The 22,838-nt window shown below is 34.9% G+C and overlaps 1 long non-coding RNA gene across 1 annotated transcript in view; it reads right to left on the minus strand.

Annotated features, from left to right (window-relative positions):
• Positions 1–590: 590 nt before the first annotated feature.
• Positions 591–22,838, minus strand: part of LOC148225257 (uncharacterized) — a 129,750-nt gene continuing 107,502 nt past the window's right edge. Inside the window, exon 4 of the long non-coding RNA XR_015799133.1 lies at positions 591–2,989. This is a non-coding gene — a long non-coding RNA (uncharacterized LOC148225257). The remainder of the gene's footprint in view (positions 2,990–22,838) is intronic.

The raw sequence follows: 22,838 nt of genomic DNA on the forward strand, positions 1-22,838 counted from the left end.
AGATAAATGCCCTCGATGCAGTAATATTTATGGAAATTTTTACCAAAAATGCAGTTTGGTAGGCTGGCAATTGTACTCTGTTCCTTCGGATTTTGAAATCAAATTGTTATATGATAAGGTATAGCTCACAACCAATGAATCATATGAAAATATGAAAAATACATGGCATTTTATCTTAAGCATGGTTGGATATTATTAAATCATGAGTTTCACTGAACAAAGCCAGGATATTTAGAGAAGAGAGGTACAAAATTTGAATTCCTTAGTCTTTGATCAACATGACTAGCTGTGTTTTGTGATATTCCTAAATGTTTGCAAATTTAGTCATGTAACAATGCATTATACTGATTAATGTAAACACAGTCACATTCTGGAGATTAATTTGACATCATTCTGGTTGGGGAACATACTAATGGGCAGTAGCCCAGACATTTCATTATTGCTCTGTTTTATGCCTTTTATATTTAGTGATATTTCCAGACACACTGCACAAGCAAATTTTTGTCCAGGCCAAAACTTTTAATTTTGGATCACACATACACAAAAACATGCAAAAAATCTCTAAACATCTAAACATATTAATTGTACTTAGTATTGTCACTAAACAAGGGGACATTGTAGTATTCATAAAGCTCTAGAACATACCACAGCTTATGAACATTTCAAGAATGGCCAGTAACAAAATTTCCATTGATTGCAGAGTCACTGTCATATATAAAACAACTACAATTAGCAATAAAATGGAAGCAATTAATTATGCAATTTTGCACAAAAGACAAAACAGATGCTAGAGGGAGGTATTGCAGTTTGCTTCCAGTTAGATATAACATCTGTAAAACAACTTCAAAAAACTTTTTAAATAATAAAAAGATCTGCTGGGAAAAATATTTAATAAAAAGCAAAAATTCTTGAGCCAATCTAAAGTCGAGTGCATTTATTCAGTTTATATTTCCTTTGTTTGCTATTCTGTAGTTCCAGTTCAATTCTTTAGTGGATGGAAATTTTGCTTTTAATGACCAGAAGAAAAGGAAAATTGCAACCCTTCTTATTGTCCACATTAAAGTCAGCTGTAGCACAAGACAATTTTTTTTCTTCTAAGCACTGGGGTGAATGGTGATAACAGGCATATGTGTGGGAGCTGACACAGAGTGCCCTGAGCTCAGTTCATGAAGTTTTGAGTGGCTTTATGTTCATCAGTCCCTGCAGGAACTCACTCTTGCAGACATGTGAACTGAGCTGAGCAAAGCTGGAGCAAATGCTGGTGTTGCTGCAGTTGATTCTTCATCCAAAGAGGAACCTCCTTTGTCCTGCCTTTCAGCTTTCACCTTTTCTGCAAAGCAAATGCAGGTGCCAGAGGACATGAAGGCCACCCTATATATTTTTTAGAGCTCTAAAATTAGGCTAAAAAGATGTAATACATTATATTCCACAATATTTGGGGGAGGCTTGCATCAGGCCCGAATTATTCAGTCAAGCTGAATGACCCAACAGAGCATTTTTCTCCCATAGGTACAAATATTTCTCCTGTAGCATCTGTATTTTATGATTTTTGATTTATCATTATGCATCTGTTCTTTTCCATCTACTATTTAATATCTGACCTATAACTTAATTATTATGATCAAAATGAAAATAATAAAAAAAATATTTAAATTAGCCTCCCAGGACATAATATAACATTCATACATAGTGTCATATTTTTGTTTCATTCTCAGCTGCAAGGGAATATTTCTTTTTTTTTTTTTTTTCCTAGTGGAAATATTAGACATATAATCCTTTAATTCTGTATATCAATCTGAATTGTATAGGTGGACAACTCCCACGATTTGCCAATATTCAGGTAACTAAAAACCCTGCTCTCATATATAATGTCTCATTCTTCAAAATTCAAGCTGTCAAATGATACCAGCAGCAATATGTTAACCTTTCAGAAGGTAATATGAAATGACTCAGTTAGTGGCCACTAGAATATTTCATGCTGAAAATCTAAAAATATATGATAGCTACATAATAATGTCTAAAGCACAACGAGACAACATTTCTACTGAAAATGTTCACCACATAATACATTGCTATGTTATTTTTGGAGGGCTGTTCTATCAGTTTCATTTATACTACGAATGCATTATAACTGCAGCTCTTCCTGTTAAGCCCCTTACTCTTTCATTACACAGAAAGGTTGTGCAACCCGTGGTCTAATTTTTAATTTTACCTTTTTAAATTCTAATTTCTAAAATTACTTTGTTTATATTAGTGCAACTTAAGTCTCATTCCATTTTCCATGTGTTACTGAGCACATAATGAAATGAGATTTTATGGATGTTTACATTTTATCTGTCATAATATGCCTGTTTTAATTTAGATCTTTTTTACATTTGAAGCTCTAAAAAAGTTATGTATTTGCTCAACTTTTATTTTTAGCAAAAATAGTTATCTAGTACCCTTACCAAATTTTAAGTGGAAGAACTTAAAATGTTAACTGGGAAATAACAATTCTAATCTTTTTCTACACCATCTTGGAATTGAATTGAAGAGGTTTCAAGAGTGGTATCAAAGAAAACCAGTTCTGTTATAGCTGCCACATAATTCTTTGAGCTACTGATTTAAATAAGCTCTTTTGTTAAAGTTGGATAAATTGCATGTCTGGGAAAAACTGCAAATCTCTTACATCACCTATCTCATTGTATGATGAAAGATGAAAGTCAGAGTCCATGTAATAACATTTTTCTCCCACAAATAAATATTGCTTCTCTCATTAAAAAATCCAGCATGCTGAGACTTTACTGGAAATCTCTCAGTCTTCTCTGAGCTATTTAAAGGAAAATCGCTGCTGAGGCTGCTGAAGAACTCATCACCATGTGAATCTGTCATCAGGTCCATCACTGCCCCTTTAAATACAAACGCTGGCAGGTCTGTGTCCTTTTCTGCTGATGGATGCTGGCTGGAGTCAGGCAGAGTGTCCCAGAGCACCTCAGATACCACAGCATTCCTGAGAGAAAGTAAGAAAGTTGTTCTTAGCTTTCCTTTCATTGCTTACTCATATTTCTTAATAATGATGTCAATTTCATTCTCTTTTCAAGTAAGCTGGCATAAAATGAAAGAATACATGTCTCTTCCAAGTAATTTGATTTATTGCAGAGATTACAAAATCTCTCTTTTTTTCTTTGTTTCGTGTGTTACTTTTAAGGCCATTGGGGCTAAAAAATGTTGTGAGCATTTGTTCCTTGACTTGTGAATATTTTGAGTGTAAAAAAGGTAAACTCCTTCTTTAAGCATAATTTTAATTTCATTAAGGCCATTCGCAACATATAAGGTCAAAGGAAAAATTATCATCTGCAACAGAGAAAAAAATATCTGAAAATGTAAGAAAGGACAAACACTTGGAGTTCAGTTGAAACAAAGACAGGAAAGATACAGCTTTCAAAATAGATATTTAACCATGTTAATATGTGAATTTTCAATGACAACTAAATTAAAGGATTGCAAAACTTAAATGAGACCCAGCATCTTAATACAATTAATAAAAAAAAAATAAGACTCAAATAGAAATGTTATTGGTAATGAGTGCTATGAGTGATGATTATTCATTCCATGATAAGAGTTGCAGGTTTCCATAGCTCAAATCCAGAGTAATTCACAAATAACAGTATTAACAAAGTGCTTGCACAGCACAAGCAACTAAACATCTTTGTCATGCTGCCTACACCAGCTTACTCATTTTTTTTTAAATTACTACCTGCAAAATTAAGTATATGGTTATGTCATGGAAGGATGCAGTCTGAACTTTTTGAAGGAGTGCTGCATTCTACTAAACCTCGGGTAGTCTTATTCCTTGTTTCAGAAGTGACTCATCACATTCCAATGTATGCCATATAGCTGATCTCTCTGTACGAGGGTAAACATGAAATCTATTTTAAGGGTGCCAATCTTGCTACTCATCAATAAAGTACCCTGAGGAAAGGTGCTCCAAAACCTTGCAGGCTGCCAGCCTCTTTTGCTTGTCTTTCCCTGGGCAAGCAAAGAGAATCTCTGCAGGCTTCTCAAAATCTGTTTACACCTCACTCCCACAGAACTTCACTGCCATGTTGAGGATATTCCTTATAATAAAATGCAAGAAAAGCTTTCAGAATCATGCCAGGAGATTGATGCTGGTTGTATCTTAAATGCTACTGGAATATCAGTGGGTACAGAGGAGACAAAGCAAAACTGGAAACTCATCATTCCAGAGCTTAAAAAAAATGGGGATTACACTCTCCTCCAAAAGCAATTATGTCTTTAGATGTTCTCTTTTAGTGTAAAGTATATAAAACAAAAAAGTTTTACATTTGATTGTCAATATTATCCTCTAACAGTAAGCTCTATGTTTCACCCAAGTGTGAGTTCTTTCACAACATTATACTCTTTCAGGGCATATTAAATAAGCCTCTCCTTATTTTACAATGCTCAGCTAGCTCCTCCTTCACAAATTGACTGCACTTATGGTGAAATAAAGTCACACCATTACTAAATTAGAGTTGTAAGTAAAATTTATGAGAACTTGGGGGGAGTACAGGGTAAGAAGCCAGAAAAGACAATCTTATGAATAGTAAAGTTGTTTTATTGGAAAGTATGTTGCAAAAATCTTGCACATTTGTCTACCATAATGAAAGGCTTTGAAAAAATCCAGAATTTCTGTGGCAATTCAGTCCTCCAATAACTTTTGATCTTAGATTTTACTTTTTCAGGCAGTTTTCTCAAGAAAATTTTCCTGGACTTACAGACTTTACAACAACTTTATATAAACAATCCTTCACTGAGCTATTATCTCCACTTTTACTTCTGTTGGATGAAGATGTAATATAACAAACGAAAAAACCATGTTTTTTCATATAATAATATGAATGTTAATATATTATATGATAACATATTATAACATAACAATATTATTATATTATATGATAGCATATAATTATTCTGTCCCTGGAGTTCATATTTAAGCAGAATGTCTTAAGCACAATAACTCCCAAATATTTTCATATGCATATTTTCTCTTGCATTTACCAAGAGTTTTTCTCATTCTTCCCCACTGCTTAGATTTTTGATGCATTTTGTAAATATTCAGATTATTTTGGGGGTCACATCCCTCAAGATGTACAGTGTTTCACTTTACCCTGATAGAAAGAAAGTTTAAACATTTCATTGGCAATTTAATTTAACTTTCCCCCATTTCATAACAACTCTTAAAAATGCTTGGAAACAAATCTCATGATACTGCAGGAGTAGCACCTGTAGAGTAATTACAAGAAGGCTATCACGGAGAAATGAATTTTAGAGTGCATATGAAGTGAAATTTACAGTGCATATTCCAAGCCCCAGAAGGCCTAAATGGAATACACAGCTGCCATTTAATTGAGAAACAGAGACTTGAAATTGGCATATGGCTGTGGCTTTCAATGAACTGTTCTAGTAAATGTTCATACTTGGATGGTGGAGCTTCTGAAACAAGCTGAGCACTGAAACTGAGGCTAGAGATACAAGCAGCAAAGTTTTCAAAAAAGTATTCTAAAAGGTTAATATCTTTATAGAAGCTGCACACAGTCACCCAAAACCACTAATAACAACAAATAGTATTCACATTTTAGGGCATTTGATGCTGTTTTCTCTAGACTGAGGTATGATTTCTTGAGTTTTCTAGATGTTTATATTGCTCCAATGTACAAAACAGATTGTCTATACCTAACAATAAACCTAGAAAAAACTGTATCATGTGTGTATATAAGCACAGAGCAAAGAATCCTTTCTTTTCTTCCTCCCCTGAAATAATAAGAATAAAATTGAAATATTTTGCAAAGGATAGATAAATGTCTTTCTAGGGTAGAAATCTTTAAAAACAATGACTAACAAACAATCAACACTCAGTCCCACTGGCTTTTAATGTTATTTTATTTCTAGTATTGCAAGCATAATGCAATTTTGTATATATAAGGTCACATTTCTGTAAGAGAAAAAACAGGGTTTTGACATTAAATAACTACCAAAAAAATCATAAATTATAATATTTTATTGGCTATTTCTTTCCTTTGGAATAACTTTGACTTTCTGTTCCATATTTTGGACAGCTGAACAGTGTGGTTATTTACTTTAAAGATGGGCTGTACTTTTAGGCATTGAGCTACACAACTTTGCTTTCACCTTCATTGGTACAAAGGTTTTCAAATGTATAAGATTTTTTTAAACATCTTGTTTTAAATTGTCATTAAATTCAAATGTACTAATAAAAATATTAATTAGGACTTTACATACTTCTAAGAATCAAAAGGAAAAATACTAGGTGATGAAAATATTTGATGCCAGTTCTTTTGCTAGTAAGTGTACAAATACAAAATACTGATGTGAAACCTACTGAAAAGTTGTACATTGCTCAAGGTACAACTCAAGGTTCATAGTATTAGAAGTTGCAAGAGGCTGAGGACAAAATTTGCCTAATCTTAATTGATTTCATTAATAGAGAATATTTTTTGTTCAGTAGATTGATCGGTTCTCTGTAGGGTAGAGAAAAAATGAATATTTGCATACCTCCCACAGACATCAAAAGACTGCAGTTCCTTTAAAAAAGCCATATTTATCAGCAGAAGAAAGTCATTGCTATGGAAAAAGCAGATTTTTTTTCTTTTCCTTTCTGCTGGAGAAAGGGGAGATGAAAGGAATCAGAAGAAGAAAATAGAGATGAATTTTTTGAAATAAGAGTCACAGACACTAGGTGGGGATAGATGTCAAAATAAAAATACTGCTTCCAAAATGCACTTTTGCTGCAAAGAATCTAGGTCATATTATATGTAATGAATGAACTGGGGATGTTTTATAAGTTCCCTGTGATTTCCATTTTCTTTTTATATACGTCTAGAAATATTCTAATCTGGGCTGGTAAAAATTGCTATTTTCCTCTCTTTTATTTTTTTTTTCAATTTACAGCCTCTGTTTCATTCATCTGACACACAAAAAAGGCTAAATGAAACATTCCTAGATTTTCACCAGCAATTCATCATCAAATTTTAAAAAGAGGTCCTCCATTAGACTTCATCTGCTTAGCCTAGTACTGATACTTGAGACTTTTCCTGCCTAAAGACAGTATTATCCCAGCCCACCTTTTACACTTGAAATTTAAGGAAGTAGCTTTAATGGAAGCAAACTAGAAAGTCATTATGGTGGCTGTGTCAGCAGAATGGGAGACATGTCACATGAAGTTAGGTGACCATGTACATATTCTTTTGAGAAATTCAAAAGGTGTTTAAAAAAGAGCTTCGAAACCTGGGAACAGGCCAGCTCCTGTAGCAGAGTTCTAGAGGTTTCTTCGTAGATGTTCTCCTTGGTCTCTCTGAAAATTTTGTGTTAAAGTTCTCACAAACAACCCAGCACAAGAGCCCAGAGTTTCCCATTGCCAATGCACTTCCAGCTGCTGGGGAAATCACTGGTCTGATAGAGCTGCAGACACTGATAGGGCAGAGCTGCACGGGGAAAAAGGAAAGAGATGTCTCCCCATGTGGAAAGGTCAAAGTGGAAAATTCAGAGGAAAAGCACAGCAGAATCTTCCCTTCAGAAAAAAATCCTGACTTTGTCTGATCTTATGCTAAATTATATAATAAATTGTATGATAATAAATTGTATGCTTGAAGTTGAAAAAAAAATGAGCTGAAGCAAAGGTCTAGAAACAGCAAGAGCACTACATAATCTTTCATACTGAACTGCAAAAAACCCCCTCTGAAATCAAGTTTACATACACATGCACTAGATTGAGACAACATCTTTAGAGCAGTTGAACTTTGATTTCTCTGCATACATAATGCAGAGATAACATCAAGAGCTGCTGACATGGAAAAGTTAGCGTGAAACTAGTTTCTAAGATTATTTTAGAATAGAAGACTATATCCAGGCAGGTAGGATAGCTAGCATAACATAAACCATTTGAAATTTAAAGACAATTTTTTCTTACATTTATTATGAACATGGTTTATATTATATTATTTATATTATATATTATATATTTTGTATTATTTTATTTTGTATTTATTATTTTATTATTTTATATTCTATATTCTATATTATATATTATATATTATATATTATATTCTATTATATGTTTATATTATAGAATATTATGAACTGACTAGCATTTGATGTCCAGTGGTCTGAAACAAAAGCACTGGAGAGAAATGAGCTAATTATTTGGATAAATTAATTCCCTAGTTTGATGCTCAGTACATCTGCAACTGCAATGTTGCCAGTGAGTCCTGACACATCCGACATAGAAAGCATTTTGTATTTTATGGAATGAGAAAATGCAAGATTTGAGGTGCATTAATAATTGCCAGAGTGCTTATTGTCATCTGTGCAGCAGATATTTTTCAGGTTGCTGTGTGAAATAAAAAATTCTTGGCAGTGGAAGCAGCCCATGCAGCCCCTTCTCCCCCACGCAGTATCCATACTTCTCAGGTGTGCCAGAAAGCCAAGGTTACATGGAGAAACTCATCTAGATTAAAAATCACCTTGAGAAGTACCCAGAGATGTTGTATTGCATAAATTAGAGCTGTGTTCAAAAAAGTCAACATTTATTAAAGTCTGTGGGAAAAACTCAGGCTATGCTGTTATAATAGACGTCAAATGTAAACAGAGAAGATCACTAAAAACATTCTGGCACAACCTCTTGAACCAAAATAATCTTTAAATATATTTTGTTGTTAAGAAGAGCAAGTAGACAGAAAAGCTGGCAGCTACAGAAGCAACAAAGCAGTTAGCCACAGCAGTATAGCTTAATTTTTCACACAGAAAATTGCAAGAGAATGTTGACAAATGATTTGTCATAAACCAAGTACATCTAGATCACAGTGTGGTAAACTAGGAAAAAAAAGAAGAGAAAGAGAAAGGAATTTTACTCTCTGATATGCCTTATCACTCACACAGCAGGATTCAACATTTTTTTCTATTGCATTTGGTTTGGTTTATTTTAAAGTTTACTTCAGTTTTCCAAGAAGAGATAAACCTCACAAAAAGATTAAATATGTAAATAAAGACTTTTATGGAAATTTATTAATTAAATAATAAAAATAATTAATTAAAGATAATATAAAAGAGAGACAGTAGAAAGAGTAGTCTTGTCCTGTGTTAGAAAATGTTTTAATTTCTCCTTTTTCTAGGTCTATTTGTATTGTCATTCTCACTGCAATTGTTGCAGTGCATTATATTCATTAATGATTCAAATACATATGAATAGTATTTTTCCTGAATAGATGGAATTGGAGGTTTTTTTAAAACTGATAATTATTTTTTATTATTATTTTCTAAGGGAGATGGAATTCTCCATTGGCTGTTCCTAAAAATTACATTTTGACCCTTAGTATATGCATGCATGTATGGGGACAGAAGGTTGTCACTTTGTCTCTTAAAGGATGGAGAGAAGGGGCCAGCACAGAGAGTTAAAAATCCTGTCTGAATCCTACATCAAGTAAAAAACAGTTAGAACTGTGAATTTATGATCTCAGCATGAAAAGACTAATTCTTGGAAAGTTTTCATATACAGCACTTCAGTTTTTCACAGTTTTAAACATCAACAACAAACTAATTACGTCCTCAAATTGAAAGGCATTATTTTATATCAAGGAGGATTTATTGCTTTCCCCAGGGCAATTTGCTTCTCATTCCCCATGGAGGTCAGGGTAAGACTTGATTTTCTGGTTAATAAATATTCCCTTTTGTCTGCATTTTTCAAAAGATGTTGGCACCAGCTGGCACCATCAAGCAGGAGCACCCATTGGGAACCTCCAGTGACCACACCTGGCTGGAAGTAGCCTGCCATGCTTTCAAACTTGTAACTGATGTTGTTTGACCATAGGTTCGTTTCCTCTGAGATTACAGTTTTCTGAAAGCTGGTTTTATGTATTTGCTGTTATTGCAAGTGAATTAATTTTGTCTCAAAAATCAGACTGGTATCTAAAACCTACTCTAACATATAAAGAACCAAGTTATAACATGATTTCTTCTCGTTTCACAGATCTCATCTGATTTAGCCTTTCTTGACAAAAGTTGGCCAAGAAACTGTTTTCACATTTTGAAACTTAGAGATTACTATTAAAAGAAAAAAATCCATTCTATATTGAGAGAATTCTGAAAACAGGGAGAAGAGACAAACCTAGGCAAATCAACCAATATAAGGATCCCTTTCTCTGATTTTGAACAGTTTCTATTCTAGACCCAAGAATCCTTTCCTGAAGGATATTTAATTAAAAGACAGGAAGTTGATTCTAAAGCATTAAGAATATATTACAATACTAAAGAGTCTCATCAGACAATTTCCTATTTAGTTCTTCCTAGAGAACTAGGAATATAGAGGTCATTCACTGGCAAATTTCTATTCTCAAATATGCTCACAGCTGCCATTGCATCACTGATGTCCTGTCCTACATTAAAAACCTGTGTTCCTTGGTCCTAGAATTTAATTACCACCACTGGCAGCAGCAGCTTCAGCAGCTGAAACACTAATCAGTGAACACTTTAAGTCTTGAGCTAATTTTTTTGTGTTACTACTTTCCTTTTCTCTGCTTATTTTCTGGACTCCGTGGAATGTATGTGTCCATTACGCTACATTATAAAATTCTAAATTATTCTTTTACATTCTGATGATTTTTTTTTTTTTATTTTTACATCCAGATGGCCTCTCAGCTGTAATGAAAATGAGCATCTATAGATTATCTGACATTTTTGCAAGAGCAGCTGCAGCGGATGAGAGTATCCTACAAGTGCCCAAAAATCAAGGAAGATCAATTATAATGAGACAGCATGACCAGGTCTTCTTCTTTTTGTAGGCACAGCAGTGGGAGTTGAGAGTAATGGCAACAACACTCTGGCAGTTTATGTAAAACTAAGGAAGACTTGGCATCATGATTTTCAGATGGAAAAAAAAAATAGAGAAAAGATGTTTTGAGTATTTTTTCCTAGACATTTTACAATGGTGCAACTCCAAGGAACACAGCACTGCAGAAACAGATATAGATTGATTTGCATTTTGAGAACCTGGCTCAAATCACTCTGCGTGTTACACACTGCAATTTTAAGCATTTTGCAGCTGTACTTTTGCTCAGAAAAATCAGACATCAGCTGTTTTCCAGCAGCTTTGGCTGCTGTCCTTTACCATTTCCTCTGCCACTCAAGGCCAACTGCTCACAGTTCAAGGGAAAAACATTCAGGATCTAAAATTAGTGCATTTCTCCAAAGACAGCAGAACCCTTTGAAATAATTTCCCCATAATAAGATGTGATGAAAAAATTATCCCAATTTAATTTGCTGTTCAGCATTCATAATATACCATCTGGTATTTACTGCATGCCTTTGTAGAGTTCTTCACTGACTCCCCTGGTGTCTCAGCTATTTCTACGCCTCCTACCTAGGCTAAGAGATGACCACTGACTTCAGCTGGCTCCAAACCTAACTCCTGGTGTAAACTGACAGCAGTCAAGTTACTCTAGTGAACTGCAGGTCTGTCTTTAACCCAAACTGACTATTACTGACCACTGTTTTCTCAAAAAAACCATGTAAACAGTCTTTACTTCCAACATTTTTTTTCTTGAAATGGTACACAGGACTTAAAAATTTATAGAAGCTGTGTTTGTGGGATATCAGCCAGATGGACAGGGCATCCCAGACACTATGTCTTTCTATCTAAACACTCTAAAAGAGATTTTCCTCCAGAACTTGCAAATCCAGAAATTAGAAAATTGCAAACCATAACCTATGAAGACTACATCAACCAAAAATAAGACTAATAAAAAATCTCCTCTGATTTAAAATGGAACAATATTATTGAAGACAGCAGAACTGCAGATGTTAAAGTGAAAGCAGAACATGAAGATTATAAAGATTAAGAATTTTTCTGCGGAATTTTTAAACTGGGGTTTCTCTACATCTCATTGATTAACTGGTATCCCATTTTTTGTACAATCCTTGCAGTATTTGCATAGAGAGTGATAGGGTTGTTTTTTAGGCTGCATTTGTTATGTGGCAGCTGAGTCTGCAATAGCTCTTAAAAGTTGTGATTTTGAACTCTTGCACGTTTGGCATTAGCAACAATTATTTAGCAGAATTAATTTAAGGAGTATACGCTTCTCTTCTAAACCCATTTTACCACTTCAAAATATTAATCTGTAGATGAATAAACTCTGCTTCCTGGCAGATCAGTGACCTCTGTCTGTTTTACAGGTCAATACACTGGGGCTCAAAAACTCTAAAGATATTCAAGGGCGAGACAAATTTTACTACAAGAGTTGACTTCCAAAATCCATAGTATGGCAGTCAGCACAGGCAATTCTGCATATTTCCTCATGCTCTGGCATACCCCGGGCTGTAGAGCAGCTGATCATCTAATGTTTCTCTCTGTCTCACATAAACCTGGCAGAGCAGCACAGGACATGCATGCAGGTATGTGGATATGCAGGTTTAGCATATGCATAAGCCACTATATAAATAGGCACCAATTAGTAGGTTTTTTCTAACACTACTACACCTGTTTTGCACATAACCATTTGTTTATTTGCTTGTCTCAAGGGACATGCATAATTTTGTACCCAAGGTTTCATCTCCAAGACCCCTTTGGTCAGTATAAATCACACCCAGTGGTGCCAATGGACTTGTGACTCGTGCCCCACACCCCTCTCCAAGAGCTAACCCTATACTAATGCAGCCTCAGGTCTCTTCTTCACCTTGATCCCATTGCTGGCCATGATGGGTCCTAAAGCAGGAGGAAGACCACGGAATGTCACACCATGGATGTGAAACATGGATGTGTTAGGATGAGCCTAACATCAGAGGGCATCAGGTGTGAAAACCGAGGGGGCTGTGGGGGTGGCTGAGGGTCCCTCTTCCTCCAGGCCCCTCCTGCACAGGTACCACATTCACAAACCTACTCCCTGCCTGCCAGATCTCTTCTCAGGACATAAGTCAAGAGTGCATGAGCAGAAAGACTAAAAGACCATTTTAGTGCTGTGAATGATGCCTTTACAAAGGAACTGAAAAGACTTAGAGAGGCTCTGTGGGAAGAAAAAAAAAAGTGTTGTTGCCTAGTGTCCCCATTCTGCAAATATATCTAAGACTTCAAAGTCTACTTCAGTTCTCTGGCACCAAAGCAAGGAGACTTTTTTTTTTTTAATGAGCTAAACTCCAACCTTAGCAAGGTTGCACTGCAGAAAATATGATGTGAATGTGAGACCCACCCCTGGAATCTTATCGATTAACAGAACATTTAAATCTCTCTTGGTTAAAGCTGTGGCACACACCCAAAGGCCTATTTAAAATATTTTTTTTAAAAAGGCAACCAAACCCCTAAAAAACCTGAAAACAAAGCTACCTCACCCAAATCCCAGATATTTTTCTTAAGCCTAATTCAAGCCATTTGTGTTAAGAAGTTCTAACAGATGTAAACACAAAGGCACAGGCAATCTGGATACCACTGCTTTATGTGCAAGGTAAGGGATTGGGTTTGTATAAGTTCTTGATAAATGAGGGGGAATTATTCCTCTGTCTTTGGCTAGTTTCCCAAACACTTCATGCAAAGTCGTAAGCATTGCCAGTGAGTTAAGAGCAAATTGTAGTTGATGAATTCCATATAGCTCAGTAACTTTGATTCATCCCTACTTGCACTCCATGGGCAATTTTTCTCAGGAAGAGAAAGTCCCAGACTTGTTCACTCCCTCAAATGAAATGTTAAAAAATTCTCAGTTAAATGGTCAAACCATTTCACAGCTGCAGATAACATTTTTGTTAGCTTCTTTTGTAAGAGAGCAGAATGGCAGAACTTGTCTGGGGTTTTTATTGTTTGGGTTGCTTTTTTCATGACAACCTTACCAGGAGCCACAGTGTGTCACAGAGTGTCACAATATGCCCTGTTTCTTTTTGTTGGTGTTAAAAACTAATATAAAGAATTCCATTAATTAGAGAATTAAAAGTAGGTGTAGGCGTATGTTAATAAAAATTATTTTACTGCCTGTCTAGTTTTAATACAGTATGGTTAAGCAGCAAGCTGCTATTAGAAAAGACTTTCAAATACCATCTATAAAAATATTCATAAAAATCCTAGTAATGCTAATTAAAGAATATAAAGAAAAGTCTTACTAACGATGGCGTCCAATTTTGCAGGACTAATAAAATGGTCATATTTACCTAAAACAATTAATATTTCTCCATTTGGACATTACACATGCATTTATGTACCTGCCAGGAATCACCTTTATAAATAGAATTTTAAAAATCCTCAAAAAAACACAAGCAAGAAAACACCTTAAGCTCCTTAGAGATATATTGAAATTAAAATACTTGTGGGAAAAAATATGGACAAGAGAAATATGAATTGTTTATTAGTAGCAGGAAAAAGAGAACCAAGAAAAGATCCTTTCCATGGTATTATTTAGATATAAATGCATAAATATAAATAGACATGCCTTCTATTACAGTATTATATGTGAATTTGACATATTATTTAACTCTTTACAAAAGTAAAAATATTTTTCAAAGATTTTTTTCCCATCTAGGTCACAAGATGTTACTATGTATATCTATTACTCTTCTGACACACACATTAAGAAGATAAATATATATTTAGGCAGATAAATATTTAAAATACTTATATTTGATGAGCTGGGTGCACAAGAATGTGTTTATATGTCTGTTTTTTTCTGAAGAATATTATTCCATGAAAGGGAGAAGTCAAGATCTACCCTTGAAGAGTCATGCTGCAGCTGGGAGAAATAGCTCTAACATCAGCATTCTTTATTCAAATTATTTTTACCCTCAAATTTATCGGCTACATTAGGAACGTATGAAAATTAACCAAGACGTAGATTATTCTTCAAGGCTAGTAAAAAAAAACTAATTAAAAACATAGGGTGAAAGTACAGCATGTTATATTCAAAGGAGCCACATAAAAGTCAGTTTTCTTGGCTCTGTTGTTCTCCTAGATCTTCTGATTCGAATAGTCAGTTTGGAAAAAAAAAAAAAAAAAAAAAAAAAGGATCATTTTTCTGGAAGTTTCTATAAAAGCCAGCTATTCAGACTCCACTAAAATTATTTCCCAGGACTGTAGAAAGAGTTGTTGCTGAATTCAGGCTGTACAATCAGGAACATTAGGGTTATTGTTGTGAATGTAATTTAATACACTCAATTGTGCAAGTTTTTCTTCTTTAATCTTGTGTTGCAAATACTATGGACTCATTTCATTGTAGAAATTCACTTTCTAGCTCCTCTTTCACCTGTATCAGTATTAAGAGTGATCTAAAGACAGCATTCATTGCTTCTATAAGATGGAGAAAATAGTATCATTTCACATTGCTTTTAGGTTTAAAAAGTTAAAGAGGATTTATCTTTGCTTTTCCAAAATATTTTTGTTTGGGAAAACACCAAATCTAGGCTTTAAAAATGTCTAATGACAGAGTAAAAGATCCCAACTGTAACGTTTTAGTGGTAACAGTCATAGCTGAAACTATGAATATTCATTATTTTATGAATCTATAGTTTTATTTTATGAGTCCATATGCTCAGACATCCTTCTGCAAATCATTAGATCTGAAGAAAACAACATTTCAACATCAATAATAGTAATAAAATTGGACTGAGGAAAGAAGTAAAGTTATGGAGTTATAAATTTAGTTGGATATATGACCAAGGTAAATACTGCATTAATATGTGCAAAATATGGCTTAATGCTCAAGCACCCTAAAACATGCAAATAAGTTGTACAGTCTTGTGCTATAGTTGTGTACTAAATATAAGAGAGAGATAGGAAATGTCTTTTTTTTTCCTTTAAACACCTGTTCAGGAAATCTAGATGAAATGCAGCATTGTGGTCAAAAGTCATTTAATATATGAAGAAAAAACCCAGCACAACCCTCCAGACTCCCTGCTAGATATTTTTTATTTAGCTTTGCCCGATGCTTGTATTTTAAATGAAGAGACTGTATTAAACAGACTTTGAGGTGTATCTAGATTTCTTGTCAGCAAGAACATAAACAGCAAGAATATAAACACCAAGACATTTGACGTATGAATTTCTACCGAAAGATGACAGAGTATAAAAGCTACAAATGCCAACCTATTTCTTTTGAAATATGCAGAAAAGGTAATAATACAAATTAACTGCCTTTAGGTAAAGTTTCAGAAGGCTGAAATACACTCAAGTTCCAAGAATAGCCAAGACTTAAAAAAAAATTAGAAACTTTCGACAAAGATATGTCCTGGTGCTTTCAGCTTGGAAAATGTGGCAGCCTTTTATTTTGCTCCTCCATGTATTCGTGGTATGACACAAGACTGCAAATACAAGTTAGTGCCCCTACACACTTATAACGTGGTTTGTGTTTCTCACAAGTCAGATGATGTTCTATAACTGGGGATAACAGCAGAATGCATTGTCACCGTTCACTTATGGACTGGGGTTTTCTGAATTCCTCTAAGTGATCAGGTTTTCTAAGATATGAAACTACTAAAATAATAATTATGACTCAAATAAAATTCTCTAAAGCGCCCAACATATAAGATAATCAAGAATAAAATTTAAGATTCAAATATATTATTACAATTACTCCCACACTGCCAACACTCAGGGACAGCAGCAATAACAAAATCCAGCAGTCCAGTCTCCCAGCCTAAGTATTGGAACATTCACATTATTCTGAATAATCCACATACAGTACAAGAGGAGAGATTCTGCCACTGACAGTAGAGTTAGTGTGCTTTGTCTGACAGATTAGATGGTGCTTTAAATGTCATCTAATGCTAAGCCATTTTATTATTGCCAAGATAAAAGGAAAATTTTGTCTCTACACAAAAACGTATCATCATGCCTATGATGCACATTAATTGTCACAGTAAATAGTCAATAGTTCTAGTTCTCAGTAATGTTTATTTAAATGATTGCTACTTTTCTATGCAGAAGCTGTCCTCTACACACAAACTACAACTAACAGATAGGGAAATATTACTAACAAAAAGTCTTTACTTTTCAAGTCCAGTAATGATGAAAAAGGTTCAAATTATATTTTCTGAACTATCTAACTACCTGTGCAGAAAGACATTGGTGCTTACATGTCCATACTGGAAGAATTTAAAATGATGGTTTAGTTACTGTGCAACTAGAGTACTGTAATCCCCATTCTACTCAAAAAATACATTAATGGGAAGAAAATGTTATCATACCTCTTGAGAAATACCCACGATATATCTTCCCTGCCATAAGATTATGGAAATTCCTACTGGAAAACAATAAACAACGTTTCAAGAGACATCAAATTTACACATAAATTGATAGATAGGCATTTCTAAGTTTCTTCTGCAGCCCAAACATGATGCTTTGAAATTTTGTGGATGCTCTAGAGGAGGATGTCTAATCTTTCACGATACTAAAAAAGGAGCCACTCACTTTCCTGCTGCTTCCTGTGCCTCAAGCACCACACATTTAAGTATCACCTCCCTCTTGTGGTGTAGACGGAAATGTAAGGTCTAGTCTGACATGGAGTGTTATGACAAGGGAAATACCCCTTTTGCACATTGCTGTCTGAATATATCCAAACTATTTTAGGTTATGTGAAAACCTCTCCAATCCAATAGTCTTTCTGGCCCTATACACACTGCAACATAATTTTGGGCAACTTTAGTACTGGAAAATATCTTAGGGGTGGCTCTTTGTTGTTTAAAGCCAAAGCAAAACATTATAGAAGAGAGTATAAACAAAACAATTCCTGACCCTTCCATAGTAAGCAACATGCATTTCTTCTCCCTTTCTTTCAATAAAATCAACCCAGTCCAACTATATTTTTTGGGTAAGATTACAGAGAATGACACATTTCAGAAAGCTCATTATAAGCTTATAATAAGCTCATGATTATATAAGCTCATAATTCAGCTCTATTATTATTTCTGAACAATAGTCTGAAGTGATAAAATTTTACTTTGTACTTCTTTGTCCTGAAGTAGGCAATACAGGCAACTTTGTATTTAAGGACTAAAGTTCCAGGTCTGGGGAGAAGTCACCAGGAAAGTACCACCTTTTTGGGGATGATGGTCCTGTTTTTCGAGGGTACAGGGGCTAACTATTACAGAAGGTCACACAGCTAGTTATAAATTTGGGAAAGAGCAAAGAGGCAAATGTTGTGTTGCCATAACTGTGATTCATACATACTTTGTTCTATTTCATTCTTTTTAATAACATATAATCTTTTGTGGTTCTCCAATATTTCACATTGACAGTGCTTTCTCTTCTCTTCTCTTCTCTTCTCTTCTCTTCTCTTCTCTTCTCTTCTCTTCTCTTCTCTTCTCTTCTCTTCTCTTCTCTTCTCTTCTCTTCTCTTCTCTTCTCTTCTCTCTTCTTTCTTTTTTCTCTTTCTCTTTTATCTTTTCTTTTCTTTTCTTCTTTTCTTTTCTTTTCTTTTCTTTTCTTTTCTTTTCTTTTCTTTTCTTTTCTTTTCTTTTCTTTTCTTTTCTTTTCTTTTCTTTTCTTTTCTTTTCTTTTCTTTTCTTTTCTTTTCTTTTCTTTTCTTTTCTTTTCTTTTCTTTTCTTTTCTTTCTTTCTTTTTTCTCTTTTTCTTTTTCTTCTTTTTCTTTTTCTTCTTCTTTTTCTTTTTCTTTTCCTTTTTCTTTTCCTTTTCCTTTCTTTTCCTTTTCCTTTTCCTTTTTCTTTTCCTTTTCCTTTTTCTTCTTTTTCTTTTCCTTTTTCTTTTCCTTTTTCTTGTTCTTCTTTTTCTTTTTCTTTTTCTTTTTCTATTTTTCTTTTTCTTTTTCTATTTTTCTTTTTCTTTTTCTTCTTCTTTTTCTTGGCTTTGAATAGAACCCATAACAAAAGCTCCAATGGAAAACTGAGGGGCAAGCAAAATCCATATGTTCTTTTTAAGCAACATTTAAAAACCTGTTTTGTCTTTATAGATGGCATATATTGCTCAAAAAAAAAGCTGATTATTATAGGCAGACATTAAATGTATGTATATAAATAAAACACATTGCTATTGAAAATATTGTTTTCTCTGACATTCTCAAAAAATGCCCCTTGGCTAGTGGACAATTCAGTCTGTCAAGCCTTTGCAAAACCTAAAAAAGAAGAAAATCCACTTACTTTTTCAAAAGTTAGAAAAATTAATTAGTATATTATGTAAATTGAAATAAGACATGGGAATATATTTGTTGAGCAAAATCATCAAATATTCAAACTGCTATCACTAGTAACATGCTGGAACTGAATAATGAGTTGTAGTAGTCCACTGTCTACTGAATTGTCCACTCTGCTTTTCTCTCATGCTATGTAACAATAAATAAAGGGTTCAGACTACAACTGTGTGATCACATCTATCAAAATCAGAAGAAACCCCACACCCCCAAACATAATAAAGATAAATGTTAAGTTTTCTAGTTATTACAGGTCTTCCCATAGTCCACTGATGTTTGTAACTATCTTGGCATATTTTTGACCAAAGGGACGTGGACCAACAGCCCATGAATTTGCACCATCTACTCCAGTGCCTTCTTTTGAGCTCTCAACTCACTGGTATGGTAAATACAGTTTTTAGAAAAACAGTTAAAAACAAGTATTGCACTGGGAGAGTCCTTTAATGCAAATAGAAGGTTCACAATAGTTCTACAGTGGATTCTATTTCTGTATCTTTGACTTTCCTGGGGAGTTAATGGGAAAAGAAAATTAAAAGCTTGAAGGTCTTTAGCATGCTTCTTGTATTAAAAAAGAAACCATTTCATTTCCTCCCAGAGGAAGAAATATTTATTTGTTGTTTGAGTACAATATATTCTATATTTGTGGGATTTTGGTAGGAATGCTATTGTGGGAAGAACTGCCCTCCTTAAGATTTATTTTCTTGCTTTCTTTTGTTATGCCTACCCAAAAAGACCAGGTTTCTTATTATTTCACATATAACTTGCAATACCAGAACCATTGTAGTCTAATTTATTTTTAAGTATTTCCCCAATAAGCTGGGTATGATTTAAGAGGAGATTGCGTGCTAGTAAACAATCATTGCAGCTCCACTCTTTCAGCTCAGATACTGAGTATTTTAGTCACTATGACCTAAAAAACTGTTGTCTCTGAGTGCATCAGCTGTCTCACATTTTAGGTCAGAATTCAGTTTATTAGGTTTCCTTAAGGAGAAGCTTCTTCTGCCTGTGTTTTCCACAGTCCAGGAACACCTCATCAGTAATAGTTAGGAAGCTAGGGGTTTTTGTATGCATATCTAAGAGTTAAGTCTAAAATATTTTGACAGTACAATTTTGAGGATTAAAATTAAATTTAATAATAACATCATTTGTGCTTGCAAGTACAAAAATGTCTCAAATTCAGTCTCTTTAGTGGCTTGGTAATTCACCTTGAAAAGAAAATAGATTTTACTTCTTTTTAATTTTATCTTTAATGCTAAATAGCCATATAATCACAAGAGACTCCTTTTTACTCATCAACATACTAGTTGTCCATACATTGCATTTGAGTAGCAGAACATTTAGACCTCTATAAATTATCAGTTCCAGGATCCTACCCTGTTTTTTTAAAAAAACATTTTTTATCATGTGCATTTTATTACAAAGTAGATAAGCATGAACATTTTCCTACTTGAATCGAACACTGCATGCTTTTTAATTATTCTGAAGCATTATAAATGTGCATGCTACGATACAGAAGAACTATTCAAATAATCTTTATACTGATTTGATCCAGGAACTTAAGGATATTTGATAACAGTCCCAGTGTGTTGATGGTCTCTGGACATTAACATGCATAAATCAGTTCCATTGTACCATAGTCACATGTGTGTCTTCTTTTATTTTTGAACTAAAAACACTTTTGTGGTTATAATATTTGTATACATTTGCATAAGTGGATCAGAAATGAGGTTATTCCAATTCTGGCAGTAATTACGTGCATAGCTACAAGGCTTGACATACAGAAATTAGAGCTCCTCTAAATTCAACTCTGTGATGCAAAGCCAGAAGAAGTAATTCAGCTTTGCCTTTATTTATCTGTAAAGCTAAGTGTATTTTTTTGTCTTTGGGTAAAATATTTTTGTCTTTGCACAAAAAAAGATAGCTGGAGTTTATAACTTGCAAGTTTTAGTGTCTGTTTTAATCAATTGTGTCAGTTGGTTTCTTGAGGTGATGTTTGTAAGCACCTAGTTGTTGCTCCAAATATTCTGCTGCCAATATTTGTGTTAAATTTTTGCCATGTGGCTTTACCCAAGCACCCAGGCCCCATTTTCAGTCTCTATGAAGGATAGTACAAAGGCAGCAGAGCACAAAACATCTCACTCTGCTCTTTTTCCTACTCCCCCAAAGCAGTATTCTGGTGGATATCTATCATTACTTTTCTGTCTGAAGGAAAAGCAAGACAATACAAGGATTGCAAGTGATATCTTGGGCCACTTAAGGGTGACCATAACCAGCACCTACATCAGGGCTCTGGGAAGATGAATGATCAGAGGTAGCTCAGTAAAGGTCAAGATGTTGCTGCTGTTCACAAGACACTGCTTCATGAAGTTATCATTGCAAAGGGAAAAGAAAAAGACCAAGACCAAGGCTCTCCTGTAGCACACCAGACCAGACAGCTCTTTTAATTCTCTTTTAATAACTCAGTTATTTGGATTTTTCTTCCAGCTGACTAAAACTAGGGTACCCAGCTGGAATGACATACTGCCTTTCTGCTCTTTGTATCAATGTCTGAGGTCCAAAACCAAAGACCAGAACACCTGAATTCACGAAACCTGGAGTTTCTCTTTCCAAGCCACTTGCCCATGCCTAAAGTCTGACATTCTATCCTATTTGATTAATATTAATGATAGTAAGAAAGAAGATTTTATTTTTCTAAGCCTCCCAAAGGAGAGCACAGTAAATCAGAAACTCAGTGCAAACCCTATAGCTCACTGTGGGGCTTGATTGCAATGAACAGGTCTCTAGGAGTGAAGAAGAAAGCAGGAATACTTGCTTCATTTAAATCTCTTCTTTTTTCATGCCATGGGGAAGTTCAGTTCTTTGTTCTCCACCACAATTTAATCCCCCCAGTAAACACTCCGTTTTGCCTAAAGGTCACAGGGCCTCCAGCAATGCCAACCCAACTGGACCCAATACTGTTATGAAGCCAAATGACCTGACAAGCAAGAAACCTTACATTTCATTTCTTCTCATGGTGCACTGGCTTTGGCTAAATGCACTGGCAGTATTATTTTCTTCCACTTGTAAAAACACAGAACTTTTAGATGTTCAGACGCAATAACACCTTGATAGGATTTAGCAGCTGCCATCAGTTCTTCACGTTCATTTATTTGCATTAACATGTGTATTGGGTTTGTGTGGCCAGGTTTTCATAGCAGGGAGGTTACAGTAGTGGCTTTTGTGAGAAGCTGCTAGAAGCTTCCCCCATGTCTGAAAGCCAGTGTCAGCCAGCTCCAAGAGAAACCCACTGCTTGCCAAGGTTGGGCCAATCAGGAATGACAGTAACACCTCTGTGATAACATATTTAAGAAGGAAAAGAAATTTTTGCACAGATAAAGTTGTGGCCAGAGAGGAGCAGGGTGAGAATACAAGAAAGGAGCAAATCTGCAGACACCAAGGACAGTGGAGAATGATGAGGCAGAGTTACTCTAGAGCATGGGAGCTGAGAGTCCTCTGCAGTCCGTGGTGCAGACCATGGAGAAGCAGCTGTGCCCCTGCAGCCCTTGGAGGTCCATGGGAGAGCAGAGATCCACCTGCAGCTCCTGGAGGAGCCCACACTGGAGCAGGTGGATGTCTGAGAGGAGGCTGTGAACCTGTGGGAGGCTCCTGCTGGAGCAGGCTCCTGGCAGGGACCT

This window comes from Sturnus vulgaris, chromosome 1, assembly GCF_052056855.1.
Source record: "Sturnus vulgaris isolate bStuVul1 chromosome 1, bStuVul1.hap1, whole genome shotgun sequence".
NCBI classification, from domain to species: domain Eukaryota; kingdom Metazoa; phylum Chordata; class Aves; order Passeriformes; family Sturnidae; genus Sturnus; species Sturnus vulgaris.